Raw genomic sequence first — 22946 nt, forward strand, 5'->3', positions numbered from 1 at the left:
AGACATGGTCAGATGTGCGCTAACTGTGTCTACAGATGGTGAATGTTGGAAATGGTACTTTCTGAGGCTCCTTACAGTTCTTGTTCATCAAGGGTAGAAAGTAAGGGAGACATGGTCAGATGTGTGCTAACTGTGTCTACAGATGGTGAATGTTGGAAATGGTGTCTTCTGAGCTCCTTACTGTTCTCCTTCTCCTAGGGTAGTGAGTAAGGTAGACGTGTACAGCTGTACGCTAACAATGTCTACAGATGGTGAATGTTGGAAATGGTGCTATCTGAGGCTCCTTACAGTTCTTGTTCATCAAGGGTAGGAAGTAAGGGAGACATGGTCAGATGTGCGCTAACTGTGTCTACAGATAGTGAATGTTGGAAATGGTGCTTTCTGAGGCTCCTTACAGTTCTTGTTCATCAAGGGTAGAAAGTAAGGGAGACATGGTCAGAGATGCGCTGTGTCTACAGATGGTGAATGTTGGAAATGGTGCCTTCTGAGCTCCTTACTGTTCTCCTTCACCTAGGGTAGTGAGTAAGGTAGACGTGTACAGCTGTACGCTAACAATGTCTACAGATGGTGAATGTTGAAATGGTGCTTTCTGAGGCTCCTTACAGTTCTTGTTCATCAAGGGTAGAAAGTAAGGGAGACATGGTCAGATGTGCGCTAACTGTGTCTACAGATGGTGAAAGTTGGAAATGGTGCTTTCTGAGGCTCCTTACAGTTCTTGTTCGTCAAGGGTAGAAAGTAAGGGAGACATGGTCAGATGTGCGCTAACTGTGTCTACAGATGGTGAATGTTGGAAATGGTGCTTTCTGAGGCTCCTTACAGTTCTTGTTCATCAAGGGTAGAAAGTAAGGGAGACATGGTCAGATGTGCGCTAACTGTGTCTACAGATAGTGAATGTTGGAAATGGTGCCTTCTGACGCTCCTTACAGTTCTTGTTCATCAAGGGTAGAAAGTAACGAAGACATGGTCAGATGTGCGCTAACTGTGTCTACAGATGGTGAATGTTGGAAATGGTGCTTTCTGAGGCTCCTTACAGTTCTTGTTCATCAAGGGTAGAAAGTAAGGGAGACATGGTCAGATGTGCGCTAACTGTGTCTACAGATGGTGAATGTTGGAAATGGTGCTTCTAAGCTCCTTACTGTTCTCCTTCACCTAGGGTAGTGAGTAACGTAAACGTGTACAGCTGTACGCTAACTATGTCTACAGATGGTGAATGTTGGAAATGGTGCTTTCTGAGGCTCCTTACAGTTCTTGTTCATCAAGGGTAGAAAGTAAGGGAGACATGGTCAGATGTGCGCTAACTGTGTCTGCAGATAGTGACTGTTGAAAATGGTGCTTTCTGAGGCTCCTTACAGTTCTTGTTCATCAAGGGTAGAAAGTAAGGGAGACATGGTCAGATGTGCGCTAACTGTGTCTACAGATGGTGAATGTTGGAAATGGTGCTTTCTGAGGCTCCTTACAGTTCTTGTTCATCAAGGGTAGAAAGTAAGGGAGACATGGTCAGATGTGCGCTAACTGTGTCTACAGATGGTGAATGTTGGAAATGGTGCCTCCTGAGCTCCGTACTGTTCTCCTTCACCTAGGTTAGTGAGTAAGGTAGACGTGTACAGCTGTACGCTAACTATGTCTACAGATGGTGAATGTTGGAAATGGTGCTTTCTGAGGCTCCTTACAGTTCTTGTTCATCAAGGGTAGGAAGTAAGGGAGACATGGTCAGATGTGCGCTAACTGTGTCTACAGATAGTGAATGTTGGAAATGGTGCTTTCTGAGGCTCCTTACAGTTCTTGTTCATCAAGGGTAGAAAGTAAGGGAGACATGGTCAGATGTGCGCTAACTGTGTCTACAGATGGTGAATGTTGGAAATGGTGCTTTCTGAGGCTCCTTACAGTTCTTGTTCATCAAGGGTAGAAAGTAAGGGAGACATGGTCAGATGTGCGCTAACTGTGTCTACAGATAGTGAATGTTGGAAATGGTGCTTTCTGAGGCTCCTTACAGTTCTTGTTCATCAAGGGTAGAAAGTAAGGGAGACATGGTCAGAGGTGCGCTAACTGTGTCTACAGATGGTGAATGTTGGAAATGGTGCCTTCTGAGCTCCTTACTGTTCTCCTTCACCTAGGGTAGTGAGTAAGGTAGACGTGTACAGCTGTACGCTAACTATGTCTACAGATGGTGAATGTTGGAAATGGTGCTTTATGAGGCTCCTTACAGTTCTTGTTCATCAAGGGTAGAAAGTAAGGGAGACATGGTCAGATGTGCGCTAACTGTGTCTACAGATAGTGAATGTTGGAAATGGTGCTTTCTGAGGCCCCTGAAAGTTCTTGTTCATCAAGGGTAGATAGTAAGGGAGACATGGTCAGATGTGCGCTAACAGTGTTTACAGATGGTGAATGTTGGAAATGGTGCTTTCTGAGGCTCCTTACATTTCTTGTTCATCAAGGGTAGAAAGTAAGGGAGACATGGTCAGATGTGCGCTAACTATGTCTACAGATGGTGAATGTTGGAAATGGTGCCTTTGAGCTCCTTACTGTTCTCCTTCACCTAGGGTAGTGAGTAAGGTAGACGTGTACAGCTGTACGCTAACTATGTCTACAGATGGTGAATGTTGGAAATGGTGCTTTCTGAGGCTCCTTACAGTTCTTGTTCATCAAGGGTAGAAAGTAAGGGAGACATGGTCAGATGTGCGCTAACTGTGTCTACAGATGGTGAATGTTGGAAATGGTGCCTTCTGAGCTCCTTACTGTTCTCCTTCACCTAGGGTAGTGAGTAAGGTAGACGTGTACAGCTGTACGCTAACTATGTCTACAGATGGTGAATGTTGGAAATGGTGCTTTCTGAGGCACCTTACAGTTCTTGTTCATCAAGGGTAGAAAGTAAGGGAGACATGGTCAGATGCTCGCTAACTGTGTCTACAGATGGTGAATGTTGGAAATGGTGCCTTCTGAGGCTCCTTGCAGTTCTTGTTCATCAAGGGTAGAAAGTAAGGGAGACATGGTCAGATGTGCGCTAACTGTGTCTACAGATGGTGAATGTTGGAAATGGTGCTTTCTGAGGCTCCTTACAGTTCTTGTTCATCAAAGGTAGAAAGTAAGGGAGACATGGTCAGATGTGCGCTGTGTCTACAGATGGTGAATGTTGGAAATGGTGCCTTCTGAGCTCCTTACTGTTCTCGTTCATCTAGGGTAGTGAGTAAGGTAGACGTGTACAGCTGTACGCTAACTATGTCTACAGATGGTGAATGTTGGAAATGGTGCTTTCTGAGGCTCCTTACAGTTCTTGTTCATCAAGGGTAGAAAGTAAGGGAGACATGGTCAGATATGCGCTAACTGTGTCTACAGATGGTGAATGTTGGAAATGGTACTTTCTGAGGCTCCTTACAGTTCTTGTTCATCAAGGGTAGAAAGTAAGGGAGACATGGTCAGATGTGCGCTAACTGTGTCTACAGATGGTGAATGTTGGAAATGGTGTCTTCTGAGCTCCTTACTGTTCTCCTTCTCCTAGGGTAGTGAGTAAGGTAGACGTGTACAGCTGTACGCTAACAATGTCTACAGATGGTGAATGTTGGAAATGGTGCTTTCTGAGGCTCCTTACAGTTCTTGTTCATCAAGGGTAGAAAGTAAGGGAGAGATGGTCAGATGTGCGCTAACTGTGTCTACAGATAGTGAATGTTGGAAATGGTGCTTTCTGAGGCTCCTTACAGTTCTTGTTCATCAAGGGTAGAAAGTAAGGGAGACATGGTCAGAGATGCGCTAACTGTGTCTACAGATGGTGAATGTTGGAAATGGTGCCTTCTGAGCTCCTTACTGTTCTCCTTCACCTAGGGTAGTGAGTAAGGTAGACGTGTACAGCTGTACGCTAACTATGTCTACAGATGGTGAATGTTGGAAATGGTGCTTTCTGAGGCTCCTTACAGTTCTTGTTCATCAAGGGTAGAAAGTAAGGGAGACATGGTCAGATGTGCGCTAACTGTGTCTACAGATGGTGAATGTTGGAAATGGTGCTTTCTGAGGCTCCTTACAGTTCTTGTTCATCAAGGGTAGAAAGTAAGGGAGACATGGTCAGAAGTGCGCTAACTGTGTCTACAGATAGTGAATGTTGGAAATGGTGCTTTCTGACGCTCCTTACAGTTCTTGTTCATCAAGGGTAGAAAGTAACGAAGACATGGTCAGATGTGCGCTAACTGTGTCTACAGATGGTGAATGTTGGAAATGGTGCTTTCTGAGGCTCCTTACAGTTCTTGTTCATCAAGGGTAGAAAGTAAGGGAGACATGGTCAGATGTGCGCTAACTGTGTCTACAGATGGTGAATGTTGGAAATGGTGTCTTCTAAGCTCCTTACTGTTCTCCTTCACCTAGGGTAGTGAGTAACGTAAACGTGTACAGCTGTACGCTAACTATGTCTACAGATGGTGAATGTTGGAAATGGTGCTTTCTGAGGCTCCTTACAGTTCTTGTTCATCAAGGGTAGAAAGTAAGGGAGACATGGTCAGATGTGCGCTAACTGTGTCTGCAGATAGTGACTGTTGGAAATGGTGCTTTCTGAGGCTCCTTACAGTTCTTGTTCATCAAGGGTAGAAACTAAGGGAGACATGGTCAGATGTGCGCTAACTGTGTCTACAGATGGTGAATGTTGGAAATGGTGCTTTCTGAGGCTCCTTACAGTTCTTGTTCATCAAGGGTAGAAAGTAAGGGAGACATGGTGAGATGTGCGCTAACTGTGTCTACAGATGGTGAATGTTGGAAATGGTGCCTCCTGAGCTCCGTACTGTTCTCCTTCACCTAGGTTAGTGAGTAAGGTAGACGTGTACAGCTGTACGCTAACTATGTCTACAGATGGTGAATGTTGGAAATGGTGCTTTCTGAGGCTCCTTACAGTTCTTGTTCATCAAGGGTAGAAAGTAAGGTAGACATGGTCAGATGTGCGCTAACTGTGTCTACAGATGGTGGATGTTGGAAATGGTGCCTTCTGAGCTCCTTACTGTTCTCCTTCACCTAGGGTAGTGAGTAAGGTAGACGTGTACAGCTGTACGCTAACTATGTCTACAGATGGTGAATGTTGGAAATGGTGCTTTCTGAGGTTCCTTACAGTTCTTGTTCATCAAGGGTAGAAATTAAGGGAGACATGGTCAGATGTGCGCTAACTGTCTACAGATGGTGAATGTTGGAAATGGTGCCTTCTGAGCTCCTTACTGTTCTCCTTCACCTAGGGTAGTGAGTAAGGTAGACGTGTACAGCTGTACGCTAACTATGTCTACAGATGGTGAATGTTGGAAATGGTGCTTTCTGAGGCACCTTACAGTTCTTGTTCACCAAGGGTAGAAAGTAAGGGAGACATGGTCAGATGCTCGCTAACTGTGTCTACAGATGGTGAATGTTGGAAATGGTGCCTTCTGAGGCTCCTTGCAGTTCTTGTTCATCAAGGGTAGAAAGTAAGGGAGACATGGTCAGATGTGCGCTAACTGTGTCTACAGATGGTGAATGTTGGAAATGGTGCTTTCTGAGGCTCCTTACAGTTCTTGTTCATCAAAGGTAGAAAGTAAGGGAGACATGGTCAGATGTGCGCTAACTGTGTCTACAGATGGTGAATGTTGGAAATGGTGCCTTCTGAGCTCCTTACTGTTCTCCTTCATCTAGGGTAGTGAGTAAGGTAGACGTGTACAGCTGTACGCTAACTATGTCTACAGATGGTGAATGTTGGAAATGGTGCTTTCTGAGATTCCTTACAGTTCTTGTTCATCAAGGGTAGAAAGTAAGGGACACATGGTCAGATGTGCGCTAACTGTGTCTACAGATGGTGAATGTTGGAAATGGTGCTTTCTGAGGCTCCTTACAGTTATTGTTCATCAAGGGTAGAAAGTAAGGGAGACATGGTCAGATGTGCGCTAACTGTGTCTACAGATGGTGAATGTTGGAAATGGTGCCTTCTGAGCTCTTTACTGTTCTCCTTCACCTAGGGTACTGAGTAAGGTAGACGTGTACAGCTATACGCTAACTATGTCTACAGATGGTGAATATTGGAAATGGTGCTTTCTGAGGCTCCTTACAGTTCTTGTTCATCAAGGGTAGAAAGTAAGGGAGACATGGTCAGATGTGCGCTAACTGTGTCTACAGATGGTGAATGTTGGAAATGGTGCTTTCTGAGGCTCCTTACAGTTCTTGTTCATCAAGGGTAGAAAGTAAGGGAGACATTGTCAGATGTGCGCTAACTGTGTCTACAGATGGTGAATGTTAGAATTGGTGCCTTCTGAGCTCCTTACTGTTCTCCTTCACCTAGGGTAGTGAGTAAGGTAGACGTGTACTGATGTACGCTAACTATGTCTACAGATGGTGAATGTTGGAAATGGTGCTTTCTGAGGCTCCTTACAGTTCTTGTTCATCAAGGGTAGAAAGTAAGTGAGACATGGTCAGATGTGCGCTAACTGTGTCTACAGATAGTGAATGTTGAAAATGGTGCTTTCTGAGGCTCCTTACAGTTCTTGTTCATCAAGGGTAGAAAGTAAGGGAGACATGGTCAGATGTGCGCTAACTGTGTCTACAGATGGTGGATGTTGGAAATGGTGCTTTCTGAGGCTCCTTACAGTTCTTGTTCATCAAAGGTAGAAAGTAAGGTAGACATGGTCAGATGTGCGCTAACTGTGTCTACAGATGGTGAATGTTGGAAATGGTGCCTTCTGAGCTCCTTACTGATCTCCTTCACCTAGGGTAGTGAGTAAGGTAGACGTGTACAGATGTACGCTAACTATGTCTACAGATGGTGAATGTTGGAAATGGTGCTTTCTGAGGCTCCTTACATTTCTTGTTCATCAAGTGTAGAAAGTAAGGGAGACATGGTCAGATGTGCGCTAACTGTGTCTACAGGTGGTGAATGTTGGAAATGGTGCTTTCTGAGGCTCCTTACAGTTCTTGTTCATCAAAGGTAGAAAGTAAGGGAGACATGGTCTGATGTGCGCTAACTGTGTCTACAGATGGTGAATGTTGGTAATGGTGCCTTCTGAGCTCCTTACTGTTCTCCTTCACCTATGGTAGTGAGTAAGGTAGACGTGTACAGCTGTACGCTAACTATGTCTACAGATGGTGAATGTTGGAAATGGTGCTTTCTGAGGCTCCTTACAGTTCTTGTTCATCAAGGGTAGAAAGTAAGGGAGACATGGTCAGATGTGCGCTAACTGTGTCTACAGATAGTGAATGTTGGAAATGGTGCTTTCTGAGGCTCCTTACAGTTATTGTTTATCAAGGGTAGAAAGTAAGGGAGACATGGTCAGATGTGTGCTAACTGTGTCTACAGATGGTGAATGTTGGAAATGGTGCTTTCTGAGGCTCCTTACAGTTCTTGTTCATCAAGGGTAGAAAGAAAGGGAGACATGGTCAGATGTGCGCTGACTGTGTCTACAGATGGTGAATGTTGGAAATGGTGCTTTCTGAGGCTCCTTACAGTTCTTGTTCATCAAGGGTAGAAAGTAAGGGAGACAAGGTGAGATGTGCGCTGACTGTGTCTACAGATGGTGAATGTTGGAAATGGTGCTTTCTGAGGCTCCTTACAGTTCTTGTTCATCAAGGGTAGAAAGTAAGGGAGACATGGTCAGATGTGCGCTAACTGTGTCTACAGATGGTGAATGTTGGAAATGGTGCTTTCTGAGGCTCCTTACAGTTCTTGTTCATCAAGGGTAGAAAGAAAGGGAGACATGGTCAGATGTGCGCTGACTGTGTCTACAGATGGTGAATGTTGGAAATGGTGCTTTCTGAGGCTCCTTACAGTTCTTGTTCATCAAGGGTAGAAAGTAAGTGAGACATGGTCAGATGTGCGCTAACTGTGTCTACAGATAGTGAATGTTGAAAATGGTGCTTTCTGAGGCTCCTTACAGTTCTTGTTCATCAAGGGTAGAAAGTAAGGGAGACATGGTCAGATGTGCGCTAACTGTGTCTACAGATGGTGGATGTTGGAAATGGTGCTTTCTGAGGCTCCTTACAGTTCTTGTTCATCAAAGGTAGAAAGTAAGGTAGACATGGTCAGATGTGCGCTAACTGTGTCTACAGATGGTGAATGTTGGAAATGGTGCCTTCTGAGCTCCTTACTGATCTCCTTCACCTAGGGTAGTGAGTAAGGTAGACGTGTACAGATGTACGCTAACTATGTCTACAGATGGTGAATGTTGGAAATGGTGCTTTCTGAGGCTCCTTACATTTCTTGTTCATCAAGTGTAGAAAGTAAGGGAGACATGGTCAGATGTGCGCTAACTGTGTCTACAGGTGGTGAATGTTGGAAATGGTGCTTTCTGAGGCTCCTTACAGTTCTTGTTCATCAAAGGTAGAAAGTAAGGGAGACATGGTCTGATGTGCGCTAACTGTGTCTACAGATGGTGAATGTTGGTAATGGTGCCTTCTGAGCTCCTTACTGTTCTCCTTCACCTATGGTAGTGAGTAAGGTAGACGTGTACAGCTGTACGCTAACTATGTCTACAGATGGTGAATGTTGGAAATGGTGCTTTCTGAGGCTCCTTACAGTTCTTGTTCATCAAGGGTAGAAAGTAAGGGAGACATGGTCAGATGTGCGCTAACTGTGTCTACAGATAGTGAATGTTGGAAATGGTGCTTTCTGAGGCTCCTTACAGTTATTGTTTATCAAGGGTAGAAAGTAAGGGAGACATGGTCAGATGTGTGCTAACTGTGTCTACAGATGGTGAATGTTGGAAATGGTGCTTTCTGAGGCTCCTTACAGTTCTTGTTCATCAAGGGTAGAAAGAAAGGGAGACATGGTCAGATGTGCGCTGACTGTGTCTACAGATGGTGAATGTTGGAAATGGTGCTTTCTGAGGCTCCTTACAGTTCTTGTTCATCAAGGGTAGAAAGTAAGGGAGACAAGGTGAGATGTGCGCTGACTGTGTCTACAGATGGTGAATGTTGGAAATGGTGCTTTCTGAGGCTCCTTACAGTTCTTGTTCATCAAGGGTAGAAAGTAAGGGAGACATGGTCAGATGTGCGCTAACTGTGTCTACAGATGGTGAATGTTGGAAATGGTGCTTTCTGAGGCTCCTTACAGTTCTTGTTCATCAAGGGTAGAAAGTAAGGGAGACATGGTCAGATGTGCGCTAACTGTGTCTACAGATGGTGAATGTTGGAAATGGTGCTTTCTGAGGCTCCTAACAGTTCTTGTTCATCAAGGGTAGAAAGTAAGGGAGACATGGTCAGATGTGCGCTGACTGTGTCTACAGATAGTGAATGTTGGAAATGGTTCTATCTGAGGCTCCTTACAGTTCTTGTTCATCAAAGGTAGAAAGTAAGGGAGACATGGTCAGATGCTCGCTAACTGTGTCTACAGATGGTGAATGTTGGAAATGGTGCTTTCTGAGGCTCCTTACAGTTCTTGTTCATCAAAGGTAGAAAGTAAGGGAGACATGGTCAGATGTGCGCTAACTGTGTCTACAGATGGTGAATGTTGGAAATGGTGCCTTCTGAGCTCCTTACTGTTCTCCTTCATCTAGGGTAGTGAGTAAGGTAGACGTGTACAGCTGTACGCTAACTATGTCTACAGATGGTGAATGTTGGAAATGGTGCTTTCTGAGATTCCTTACAGTTCTTGTTCATCAAGGGTAGAAAGTAAGGGACACATGGTCAGATGTGCGCTAACTGTGTCTACAGATGGTGAATGTTGGAAATGGTGCTTTCTGAGGCTCCTTACAGTTATTGTTCATCAAGGGTAGAAAGTAAGGGAGACATGGTCAGATGTGCGCTAACTGTGTCTACAGATGGTGAATGTTGGAAATGGTGCCTTCTGAGCTCTTTACTGTTCTCCTTCACCTAGGGTACTGAGTAAGGTAGACGTGTACAGCTGTACGCTAACTATGTCTACAGATGGTGAATGTTGGAAATGGTGCTTTCTGAGGCTCCTTACAGTTCTTGTTCATCAAGGGTAGAAAGTAAGGGAGACATGGTCAGATGTGCGCTAACTGTGTCTACAGATGGTGAATGTTGGAAATGGTGCTTTCTGAGGCTCCTTACAGTTCTTGTTCATCAAGGGTAGAAAGTAAGGGAGACATTGTCAGATGTGCGCTAACTGTGTCTACAGATGGTGAATGTTAGAATTGGTGCCTTCTGAGCTCCTTACTGTTCTCCTTCACCTAGGGTAGTGAGTAAGGTAGACGTGTACTGCTGTACGCTAACTATGACTACAGATGGTGAATGTTGGAAATGGTGCTTTCTGAGGCTCCTTACAGTTCTTGTTCATCAAGGGTAGAAAGTAAGTGAGACATGGTCAGATGTGCGCTAACTGTGTCTACAGATAGTGAATGTTGGAAATGGTGCTTTCTGAGGCTCCTTACAGTTCTTGTTCATCAAGGGTAGAAGGTAAGGGAGACATGGTCAGATGTGCGCTAACTGTGTCTACAGATGGTGGATGTTGGAAATGGTGCTTTCTGAGGCTCCTTACAGTTCTTGTTCATCAAAGGTAGAAAGTAAGGGAGACATGGTCAGATGTGCGCTAACTGTGTCTTCAGATGGTGAATGTTGGAAATGGTGCTTTCAGAGGCTCCTTACAGTTCTTGTTCATCAAGGGTAGAAAGTAAGGGAGACATGATCAGATGTGCGCTAACTGTGTCTACAGATGGTGAATGTTGGAAATGGTGCTTTCTGAGGCTCCTTACAGTTCTTGTTCATCAAGGGTAGAAAGTAAGGTAGACATTGTCAGATGTGCGCTAACTGTGTCTACAGATGGTGAATGTTGGAAATGGTGCCTTCTGAGCTCCTTACTGTTCTCCTTCACCTAGGGTAGTGAGTAAGGTAGACGTGTACAGCTGTACGCTAACTATGTCTACAGATGGTGAATGTTGGAAATGGTGCTTTCTGAGGCTCCTTACATTTCTTGTTCATCAAGTGTAGAAAGTAAGGGAGACATGGTCAGATGTGCGCTAACTGTGTCTACAGATGGTGAATGTTGGAAATGGTGCTTTCTGAGGCTCCTTACAGTTCTTGTTCATCAAAGGTAGAAAGTAAGGGAGACATGGTCTGATGTGCGCTAACTGTGTCTACAGATGGTGAATGTTGGTAATGGTGCCTTCTGAGCTCCTTACTGTTCTCCTTCACCTAGGGTAGTGAGTAAGGTAGACGTGTACAGCTGTACGCTAACTATGTCTACAGATGGTGAATGTTGGAAATGGTGCTTTCTGAGGCTCCTTACAGTTCTTGTTCATCAAGGGTAGAAAGTAAGGGAGACATGGTCAGATGTGCGCTAACTGTGTCTACAGATAGTGAATGTTGGAAATGGTGCTTTCTGAGGCTCCTTACAGTTATTGTTTATCAAGGGTAGAAAGTAAGGGAGACATGGTCAGATGTGCGCTAACTGTGTCTACAGATGGTGAATGTTGGAAATGGTGCTTTCTGAGGCTCCTTACAGTTCTTGTTCATCAAGGGTAGAAAGAAAGGGAGACATGGTCAGATGTGCGCTGACTGTGTCTACAGATGGTGAATGTTGGAAATGGTGCTTTCTGAGGCTCCTTACAGTTCTTGTTCATCAAGGGTAGAAAGTAAGGGAGACAAGGTGAGATGTGCGCTGACTGTGTCTACAGATGGTGAATGTTGGAAATGGTGCTTTCTGAGGCTCCTTACAGTTCTTGTTCATCAAGGGTAGAAAGTAAGGGAGACATGGTCAGATGTGCGCTAACTGTGTCTACAGATGGTGAATGTTGGAAATGGTGCTTTCTGAGGCTCCTTACAGTTCTTGTTCATCAAGGGTAGAAAGTAAGGGAGACATTGTGAGATGTGCGCTAACTGTGTCTACAGATGGTGAATGTTGGAAATGGTGCTTTCTGAGGCTCCTAAAAGTTCTTGTTCATCAAGGGTAGAAAGTAAGGGAGACATGGTCAGATGTGCGCTGACTGTGTCTACAGATAGTGAATGTTGGAAATGGTTCTATCTGAGGCTCCTTACAGTTCTTGTTCATCAAGGGTAGAAAGTAAGGGAGACATGGTCAGATGTGCGCTAACTGTGTCTACAGATGGTGAATGTTGGAAATGGTGCTTTCTGAGGCTCCTTACAGTTCTTGTTCATCAAGGGTAGAAAGTAAGGGAGACATGGTCAGATGTGCGCTAACTGTGTCTACAGATGGTGAATTGTGGAAATGGTGCTTTCTGAGGCTCCTTACAGTTCTTGTTCATCAAGGGTAGAAAGTAAGGGAGACATGGTCAGATGTGCGCTAACTGTGTCTACAGATAGTGAATGTTGGAAATGGTGCTTTCTGAGGCTCCTTACAGTTATTGTTCATCAAGGGTAGAAAGTAAGGGAGACATGGTCAGATGTGCGCTAACTGTGTCTACAGATGGTGAATGTTGGAAATGGTGCTTTTTGAGGCTCCTTACAGTTCTTGTTCATCAAGGGTAGAAAGTAAGGGAGACATGGTGAGATGTGCGCTGACTGTGTCTACAGATGGTGAATGTTGGAAATGGTGCTTTCTGAGGCTCCTTACAGTTCTTGTTCATCAAGGGTAGAAAGTAAGGGAGACATGGTCAGATGTGCGCTAACTGTGTCTACATATGGTGAATGTTGGAAATGGTGCTTTCTGAGCTCCTTACGGTTCTCCTTCACCTAAGGTAGACGTGTACAGCTGTACGCTAACTATGTCTACAGATGGTGAATGTTGGAAATTGTGCTTTCTGAGGCTCCTTACAGTTCTTGTTCATCAAGGGTAGAAAGTAAGGGAGACATGGTCAGATGCGCGCTAACTGTGTCTACAGATGGTGAATGTTGGAAATGGTGCTTTCTGAGCCTCCTTGCAGTTCTTGTTCATCACGGGTAGAAAGTAAGGGAGACATGGTGAGATGTGCGCTAACTGTGTCTACAGATGGTGAATGTTGGAAATGGTGCTTTCTGAGGCTCCTTACAGTTCTTGTTCATCAAAGGTAGAAAGTAAGGGAGACATGGTCTGATGTGCGCTAACTGTGTCTACAGATGGTGAATGTTGGTAATGGTGCCTTCTGAGCTCCTTACTGTTCTCCTTCACCTAGGGTAGTGAGTAAGGTAGACGTGTACAGCTGTACGCTAACTATGTCTACAGATGGTGAATGTTGGAAATGGTGCTTTCTGAGGCTCCTTACAGTTCTTGTTCATCAAGGGTAGAAAGTAAGGGAGACATGGGCAGATGTGCGCTAACTGTGTCTACAGATAGTGAATGTTGGAAATGGTGCTTTCTGAGGCTCCTTACAGTTTTTGTTCATCAAGGGTAGAAAGTAAGGGAGACATGGTCAGATGTGCGCTAACTGTGTCTACAGATGGTGAATGTTGGAAATGGTGCCTTCTGAGCTCTTTACTGTTCTCCTTCACCTAGGGTACTGAGTAAGGTAGACGTGTACAGCTGTACGCTAACTATGTCTACAGATGGTGAATGTTGGAAATGGTGCTTTCTGAGGCTCCTTACAGTTGTTGTTCATCAAGGGTAGAAAGTAAGGGAGACATGGTCAGATGTGCGCTAACTGTGTCTACAGATGGTGAATGTTGGAAATGGTGCTTTCTGAGGCTCCTTACAGTTCTTGTTCATCAAGGGTAGAAAGTAAGGGAGACATTGTCAGATGTGCGCTAACTGTGTCTACAGATGGTGAATGTTAGAATTGGTGCCTTCTGAGCTCCTTACTGTTCTCCTTCACCTAGGGTAGTGAGTAAGGTAGACGTGTACAGCTGTACGCTAACTATGTCTACAGATGGTGAATGTTGGAAATGGTGCTTTCTGAGGCTCCTTACAGTTCTTGTTCATCAAGGGTAGAAAGTAAGGGAGACATGGTCAGATGTGCGCTAACTGTGTCTACAGATAGTGAATGTTGGAAATGGTGCTTTCTGAGGCTCCTTACAGTTATTGTTTATCAAGGGTAGAAAGTAAGGGAGACATGGTCAGATGTGCGCTAACTGTGTCTACAGATGGTGAATGTTGGAAATGGTGCTTTCTGAGGCTCCTTACAGTTCTTGTTCATCAAGGGTAGAAAGAAAGGGAGACATGGTCAGATGTGCGCTGACTGTGTCTACAGATGGTGAATGTTGGAAATGGTGCTTTCTGAGGCTCCTTACAGTTCTTGTTCATCAAGGGTAGAAAGTAAGGGAGACAAGGTGAGATGTGCGCTGACTGTGTCTACAGATGGTGAATGTTGGAAATTGTGCTTTCTGAGGCTCCTTACAGTTCTTGTTCATCAAGGGTAGAAAGTAAGGGAGACATGGTCAGATGTGCGCTAACTGTGTCTACAGATGGTGAATGTTGGAAATGGTGCTTTCTGAGGCTCCTTACAGTTCTTGTTCATCAAGGGTAGAAAGTAAGGGAGACATTGTGAGATGTGCGCTAACTGTGTCTACAGATGGTGAATGTTGGAAATGGTGCTTTCTGAGGCTCCTAAAAGTTCTTGTTCATCAAGGGTAGAAAGTAAGGGAGACATGGTCAGATGTGCGCTGACTGTGTCTACAGATAGTGAATGTTGGAAATGGTTCTATCTGAGGCTCCTTACAGTTCTTGTTCATCAAGGGTAGAAAGTAAGGGAGACATGGTCAGATGTGCGCTAACTGTGTCTACAGATGGTGAATGTTGGAAATGGTGCTTTCTGAGGCTCCTTACAGTTCTTGTTCATCAAGGGTAGAAAGTAAGGGAGACATGGTCAGATGTGCGCTAACTGTGTCTACAGATGGTGAATTGTGGAAATGGTGCTTTCTGAGGCTCCTTACAGTTCTTGTTCATCAAGGGTAGAAAGTAAGGGAGACATGGTCAGATGTGCGCTAACTGTGTCTACAGATAGTGAATGTTGGAAATGGTGCTTTCTGAGGCTCCTTACAGTTATTGTTCATCAAGGGTAGAAAGTAAGGGAGACATGGTCAGATGTGCGCTAACTGTGTCTACAGATGGTGAATGTTGGAAATGGTGCTTTTTGAGGCTCCTTACAGTTCTTGTTCATCAAGGGTAGAAAGTAAGGGAGACATGGTGAGATGTGCGCTGACTGTGTCTACAGATGGTGAATGTTGGAAATGGTGCTTTCTGAGGCTCCTTACAGTTCTTGTTCATCAAGGGTAGAAAGTAAGGGAGACATGGTCAGATGTGCGCTAACTGTGTCTACATATGGTGAATGTTGGAAATGGTGCTTTCTGAGCTCCTTACTGTTCTCCTTCACCTAAGGTAGACGTGTACAGCTGTACGCTAACTATGTCTACAGATGGTGAATGTTGGAAATGGTGCTTTCTGAGGCTCCTTACAGTTCTTGTTCATCAAGGGTAGAAAGTAAGGGAGACATGGTCAGATGCGCGCTAACTGTGTCTACAGATGGTGAATGTTGGAAATGGTGCTTTCTGAGCCTCCTTGCAGTTCTTGTTCATCACGGGTAGAAAGTAAGGGAGACATGGTGAGATGTGCGCTAACTGTGTCTACAGATGGTGAATGTTGGAAATGGTGCTTTCTGAGGCTCCTTACAGTTCTTGTTCATCAAAGATAGAAAGTAAGGGAGACATGGTCTGATGTGCGCTAACTGTGTCTACAGATGGTGAATGTTGGTAATGGTGCCTTCTGAGCTCCTTACTGTTCTCCTTCACCTAGGGTAGTGAGTAAGGTAGACGTGTACAGCTGTACGCTAACTATGTCTACAGATGGTGAATGTTGGAAATGGTGCTTTCTGAGGCTCCTTACAGTTCTTGTTCATCAAGGGTAGAAAGTAAGGGAGACATGGGCAGATGTGCGCTAACTGTGTCTACAGATAGTGAATGTTGGAAATGGTGCTTTCTGAGGCTCCTTACAGTTTTTGTTCATCAAGGGTAGAAAGTAAGGGAGACATGGTCAGATGTGCGCTAACTGTGTCTACAGATGGTGAATGTTGGAAATGGTGCCTTCTGAGCTCTTTACTGTTCTCCTTCACCTAGGGTACTGAGTAAGGTAGACGTGTACAGCTGTACGCTAACTATGTCTACAGATGGTGAATGTTGGAAATGGTGCTTTCTGAGGCTCCTTACAGTTGTTGTTCATCAAGGGTAGAAAGTAAGGGAGACATGGTCAGATGTGCGCTAACTGTGTCTACAGATGGTGAATGTTGGAAATGGTGCTTTCTGAGGCTCCTTACAGTTCTTGTTCATCAAGGGTAGAAAGTAAGGGAGACATTGTCAGATGTGCGCTAACTGTGTCTACAGATGGTGAATGTTAGAATTGGTGCCTTCTGAGCTCCTTACTGTTCTCCTTCACCTAGGGTAGTGAGTAAGGTAGACGTGTACTGCTGTACGCTAACTATGTCTACAGATGGTGAATGTTGGAAATGGTGCTTTCTGAGGCTCCTTACAGTTCTTGTTCATCAAAGGTAGAAAGTAAGGGAGACATGGTCAGATGTGCGCTAACTGTGTCTTCAGATGGTGAATGTTGGAAATGGTGCTTTCTGAGGCTCCTTACAGTTCTTGTTCATCAAGGGTAGAAAGTAAGGGAGACATGGTCAGATGTGCGCTAACTGTGTCTACAGATGGTGAATGTTGGAAATGGTGCTTTCTGAGGCTCCTTACAGTTCTTGTTCATCAAGGGTAGAAAGTAAGGTAGACATGGTCAGATGTGCGCTAACTGTGTCTACAGATGGTGAATGTTGGAAATGGTGCCTTCTGAGCTCCTTACTGTTCTCCTTCACCTAGGGTAGTGAGTAAGGTAGACGTGTACAGCTGTACGCTAACTATGTCTACAGATGGTGAATGTTGGAAATGGTGCTTTCTGAGGCTCCTTACATTTCTTGTTCATCAAGTGTAGAAAGTAAGGGAGACATGGTCAGATGTGCGCTAACTGTGTCTACAGATGGTGAATGTTGGAATTGGTGCTTTCTGAGGCTCCTTACAGTTCTTGTTCATCAAAGGTAGAAAGTAAGGGAGACATGGTCTGATGTGCGCTAACTGTGTCTACAGATGGTGAATGTTGGTAATTGTGCCTTCTGAGCTCCTTACTGTTCTCCTTCACCTAGGGTAGTGAGTAAGGTAGATGTGTACAGCTGTACGCTAACTATGTCTACAGATGGTGAATGTTGGAAATGGTGCTTTCTGAGGCTCCCTACAGTTCTTGTTCATCAAGGGTAGAAAGTAAGGGAGACATGGTCAGATGTGCGCTAACTGTGTCTACAGATAGTGAATGTTGGAAATGGTGCTTTCTGAGGCTCCTTACAGTTATTGTTTATCAAGGGTAGAAAGTAAGGGAGACATGGTCAGATGTGCGCTAACTGTCTCTACAGATGGTGAATGTTGGAAATGGTGCTTTCTGAGGCTCCTTACAGTTCTTGTTCATCAAGGGTAGAAAGAAAGGGAGACATGGTCAGATGGGCGCTGACTGTGTCTACAGATGGTGAATGTTGGAAATGGTGCTTTCTGAGGCTCCTTACAGTTCTTGTTCATCAAGGGTAGAAAGTAAGGGAGACAAGGTGAGATGTGCGCTGACTGTGTCTACAGATGGTGAATGTTGGAAATGGTGCTTTCTGAGGCTCCTTACAGTTCTTGTTCATCAAGGGTAGAAAGTAAGGGAGACATGGTCAGATGTGCGCTAACTGTGTCTACAGATGGTGAATGTTGGAAATGGTGCTTTCTGAGGCTCCTTACAGTTCTTGTTCATCAAGGGTAGAAAGTAAGGGAGACATGGTCAGATGTGCGCTAACTGTGTCTACAGATGGTGAGTGTTGGAAATGGTGCTTTCTGAGGCTCCTAACAGTTCTTGTTCATCAAGGGTAGAAAGTAAGGGAGACATGGTCAGATGTGCGCTGACTGTGTCTACAGATAGTGAATGTTGGAAATGGTTCTATCTGAGGCTCCTTACAGTTCTTGTTCATCAAGGGTAGAAAGTAAGGGAGACATGGTCAGATGTGCGCTAACTGTGTCTACAGATGGTGAATGTTGGAAATGGTGCTTTCTGAGGCTCCTTACAGTTCTTGTTCATCAAGGGTAGAAAGTAAGGTAGACATGGTCAGATGTGCGCTAACTGTGTCTACAGATGGTGAATTGTGGAAATGGTGCTTTCTGAGGCTCCTTACAGTTCTTGTTCATCAAGGGTAGAAAGTAAGGGAGACATGGTCAGATGTGCGCTAACTGTGTCTACAGATAGTGAATGTTGGAAATGGTGCTTTCTGAGGCTCCTCACAGTTATTGTTCATCAAGGATAGAAAGTAAGGGAGACATGGTCAGATGTGCGCTAACTGTGTCTACAGATGGTGAATGTTGGAAATGGTGCTTTCTGAGGCTCCTTACAGTTCTTGCTCATCAAAGGTAGAAAGTAAGGGAGACATGGTCTGATGTGCGCTAACTGTGTCTACAGATGGTGAATGTTGGTAATGGTGCCTTCTGAGCTCCTTACTGTTCTCCTTCACCTAGGGCAGTGAGTAAGGTAGACGTGTACAGCTGTACGCTAACTATGTCTACAGATGGTGAATGTTGGAAATGCTGCTTTCTGAGGCTCCTTACAGATCTTGTATATCAAGGGTAGAAAGTAAGGGAGACATGGTCAGATGTGCGCTAACTGTGTCTACAGATGGTGAATGTTGGAAATGGTGCCTTCTGAGCTCCTTACTGTTCTCCTTCACCTAGGGTAGTGAGTAAGGTAGACGTGTACAGCTGTACGCTAACTATGTCTACAGATGGTGAATGTTGGAAATGGTGCTTTCTGAGGCTCCTTACAGTTCTTGTTCATCAAGGGTAGAAAGTAAGGGAGACATGGTCAGATGTGCGCTAACTGTGTCTACAGATGGTGAATGGTGGAAATGGTGCTTTCTGAGGCTCCTTACAGTTCTTGTTCATCAAGGGTAGAAAGTAAGGGAGACATGGTCAGATGTGCGCTAATTGTGTCTACAGATGGTGAATGTTGGAAATGGTGCCTTCTGAGCTCCTTACTGTTCTCCTTCACCTAGGGTAGTGAGTAAGGTAGACGTGTACAGCTGTACGCTAACTATGTCTACAGATGGTGAATGTTGGAAATGGTGCTTTCCGAGGCTCCTTACAGTTCTTGTTCATCAAGGGTAGAAAGTAAGGGAGACATGGTCAGATGTGCGCTAACTGTGTCTACAGATAGTGAATGTTGGAAATGGTGCTTTCTGAGGCTCCTTACAGTTTTTGTTCATCAAGGGTAGAAAGTAAGGGAGACATGGTCAGATGTGCGCTAATTGTGTCTACAGATGGTGAATGTTGGAAATGGTGCCTTCTGAGCTCCTTACTGTTCTCCTTCACCTAGGGTAGTGAGTAAGGTAGACGTGTACAGCTGTACGCTAACTATGTCTAAAAATGGTGAATGTTGGAAATGGTGCTTTCTGAGGCTCCTTACAGTTCTTGTTCGTCAAGGGTAGAAAGTAAGGGAGACATGGTCAGATATGCGCTAACTGTGTCTACAGATGGTGAATATTGGAAATGGTGCCTTCTGAGCTCCTTACTGTTCTCCTTCACCTAGGGTAGTGAGTAAGGTAGACGTGTACAGCTGTACGCTAACTATGTCTACAGATGGTGAATGTTGGAAATGGTGCTTTCTGAGGCTCAATACAGTTCTTGTTCATCAAGGGTAGAAAGTAAGGGAGACATGGTCAGATGTGCGCTAACTGTGTCTACAAATAGTGAATGTTGGAAATGGTTCTTTCTGAGGCTCCTTACAGTTCTTGTTCATCAAGGGTACAAAGTAAGGGAGACATGGTCAGATGTGCGCTAACTGTGTCTACAGATGGTGACTGTTGGAAACGGTGCTTTCTTAGGCTCCTTACAGTTCTTGTTCATCAAGGGTAGAAAGTAAGGGAGACATGGTGAGATGTGCGCTAACTGTGTTTACAGATGGTGAATGTTGTAAATGGTGCCTTCTGAGCTCTTTACTGTTTTCCTTCACCTAGGGTAGTGAGTAAGATAGACGTGTACAGCTGTACGCTAACTGTGTCTACAGATGGTGAATGTTGGAAATGGTGCTTTCTGAGGCTCCTTACAGTTCTTGTTCATCAAGGGTAGATAGTAAGGGAGACATGGTCAGATGTGCGCTAACTGTGTCTACAGATGGTGAATGTTGGAAATGGTGCTTTCTGAGGCTCCTTACAGTTCTTGTTCATCAAGGGTAGAAAGTAAGGGAGACATAGTCAGATGTGCGCTAACTGTGTCTACAGATGGTGAATGTTGGAAATGGTGCTTTCTGAGGCTCCTTACAGTTATTGTTCATCAAGGGTAGAAAGTAAGGGAGACATGGTCAGATGTGCGCTAACTGTGTCTACAGATGGTGAATGTTGGAAATGGTGCTTTCTGAGGCTCCTTACAGTTCTTGTTCATCAAGGGTAGAAAGTAAGGGAGACATGGTGAGATGTGCGCTGACTGTGTCTACAGATGGTGAATGTTGGAAATGGTGTTTTCTGAGGCTCCTTACAGTTCTTGTTCATCAAGGGTAGAAAGTAAGGGAGACATGGTCAGATGTGCGCTAACTGTGTCTACAGATGGTGAATGTTGAAAATGGTGCCTTCTGAGCTCCTTACTGTTCTCCTTCACCTAAGGTAGACGTGTACAGCTGTACGCTAACTATGTCTACAGATGGTGAATGTTGGAAATGGTGCTTTCTGGGGCTCCTTACAGTTCTTGTTCATCAAGGGTAGAAAGTAAGGGAGACACGGTCAGATGTGCGCTAACTGTGTCTACAGATGGTGAATGGTGGAAATGGTGCTTTCTGAGGCTCCTTACAGTTCTTGTTCATCAAGGGTAGAAAGTAAGGGAGACATGGTCAGATGTGCGCTAATTGTGTCTACAGATGGTGAATGTTGGAAATGGTGCCTTCTGAGCTCCTTACTGTTCTCCTTCACCTAGGGTAGTGAGTAAGGTAGACGTGTACAGCTGTACGCTAACTATGTCTACAGATGGTGAATGTTGGAAATGGTGCTTTCTGAGGCTCCTTACAGTTCTTGTTCATCAAGGGTAGAAAGTAAGGGAGACATGGTCAGATGCGCGCTAACTGTGTCTACAGATGGTGAATGTTGGAAATGGTGCTTTCTGAGGCTCCTTACAGTTCTTGTTCATCAAAGGTAGAAAGTAAGGGAGACATGGTCAGATGTGCGCTAACTGTGTCTACAGTTGGTGAATGTTGGTAATGGTGCCTTCTGAGCTCCTTAGTGTTCTCCTTCACCTAGGGTAGTGAGTAAGGTAGACGTGTACAGCTGTACGCTAACTATGTCTACAGATGGTGAATGTTGGAAATGCTGCTTTCTGAGGCTCCTTACAGTTCTTGTTCATCAAGGGTAGAAAGTAAGGGAGACATGGTCAGATGTGCGCTAACTGTGTCTACAGATAGTGAATGTTGGAAATGGTGCTTTCTGAGGCTCCTTACAGTTTTTGTTCATCAAGGGTAGAAAGTAAGGGAGACATGGTCAGATGTGCGCTAATTGTGTCTACAGATGGTGAATGTTGGAAATGGTGCCTTCTGAGCTCCTTACTGTTCTCCTTCACCTAGGGTAGTGAGTAAGGTAGACGTGTACAGCTGTACGCTAACTATGTCTAAAAATGGTGAATGTTGGAAATGGTGCTTTCTGAGGCTCCTTACAGTTCTTGTTCATCAAGGGTAGAAAGTAAGGGAGACATGGACAGATATGCGCTAACTGTGTCTACAGATGGTAAATGTTGGAAATTGTGCTTTCTGAGGCTCCTTACAGTTCTTGTTCATCAAGGGTAGAAAGTAAGGGAGACATGGTCAGATGTGCGCTAACTGTGTCTACAGATGGTGAATGTTGGAAATGGTGCATTCTGAGCTCCTTACTGTTCTCCTTCACCTAGGGTAGTGAGTAAGGTAGACGTGTACAGCTGTACGCTAACTATCTCTACAGATGGTGAATGTTGCAAATGGTGCTTTCTGAGGCTCAATACAGTTCTTGTTCATCAAGCGTAGATAGTAAGGGAGACATGGTCAGATGTGCGCTAACTGAGTCTACAGATGGTGAATGTTGGAAATGGTGCCTTCTGAGCTCCTTACTGTTCTCCTTCACCTAGGGTAGTGAGTAAGGTAGACGTGTACAGCTGTACGCTAACTATGTCTACAGATGGTGAATGTTGGAAATGGTGCTTTCTGAGGCTCCTTACTGTTCTTGTTCATCAAGGGTAGAAAGTAAGGGAGACATGGTCAGATGTGCGCTAACTGTGTCTACAGATGGTGAATGTTGGAAATGGTGCCTTCTGAGCTCCTTACATTTCTCCTTCACCTAGGGTAGTGAGTAAGGTAGACGTGTACAGCTGTACGCTAACTATGTCTACAGATGGTGAATGTTGCAAATGGTGCTTTCTGAGGCTCAATACAGTTCTTGTTCATCAAGGGTAGAAAGTAAGGGAGACATGGTCAGATGTGCGCTAACTGTGTCTACAAATGGTGAATGTTGGAAATGGTTCTTTCTGAGGCTCCTTACAGTTCTTGTTCATCAAGGGTACAAAGTAAGGGAGACATGGTCTGATGTGCGCTAACTGTGTCTACAGATGGTGACTGTTGGAAACGGTGCTTTCTTAGGCTCCTTACAGTTCTTGTTCATCAAGGGTAGAAAGTAAGGGAGACATGGTGAGATGTGCGCTAACTGTGTCTACAGATGGTGAATGTTGTAAATGGTGCCTTCTGAGCTCTTTACTGTTTTCCTTCACTTAGGGTAGTGAGTAAGATAGACGTGTACAGCTGTACGCTAACTATGTCTACAGATGGTGAATGTTGGAAATGGTGCTTTCTGAGGCTCCTTACAGTTCTTGTTCATCAATTGTAGAAAGTAAGGGAGACATGGTCAGATGTGCGCTAACTGTGTCTACAGATGGTAAATGTTTTAAATGGTGCTTTCTGAAGCTCCTTACAGTTCTTGTTCATCAAGGGTAGAAAGTAAGGGAGACATGGTCAGATGTGCGCTAACTGTGTCTACAGATGGTGAATGTTGGAAATGATGCTTTCTGAGGCTCCTTACAGTTGTTGTTCATCAAGGGGTGAAAGTAAGGGGGACATGGTCAGATGTGCGCTAACTGTGTCTACAGATGGT

Source organism: Schistocerca americana, chromosome 1 (genome assembly GCF_021461395.2).
Source record: "Schistocerca americana isolate TAMUIC-IGC-003095 chromosome 1, iqSchAmer2.1, whole genome shotgun sequence".
Classification (NCBI taxonomy): Eukaryota; Metazoa; Arthropoda; class Insecta; order Orthoptera; family Acrididae; genus Schistocerca; species Schistocerca americana.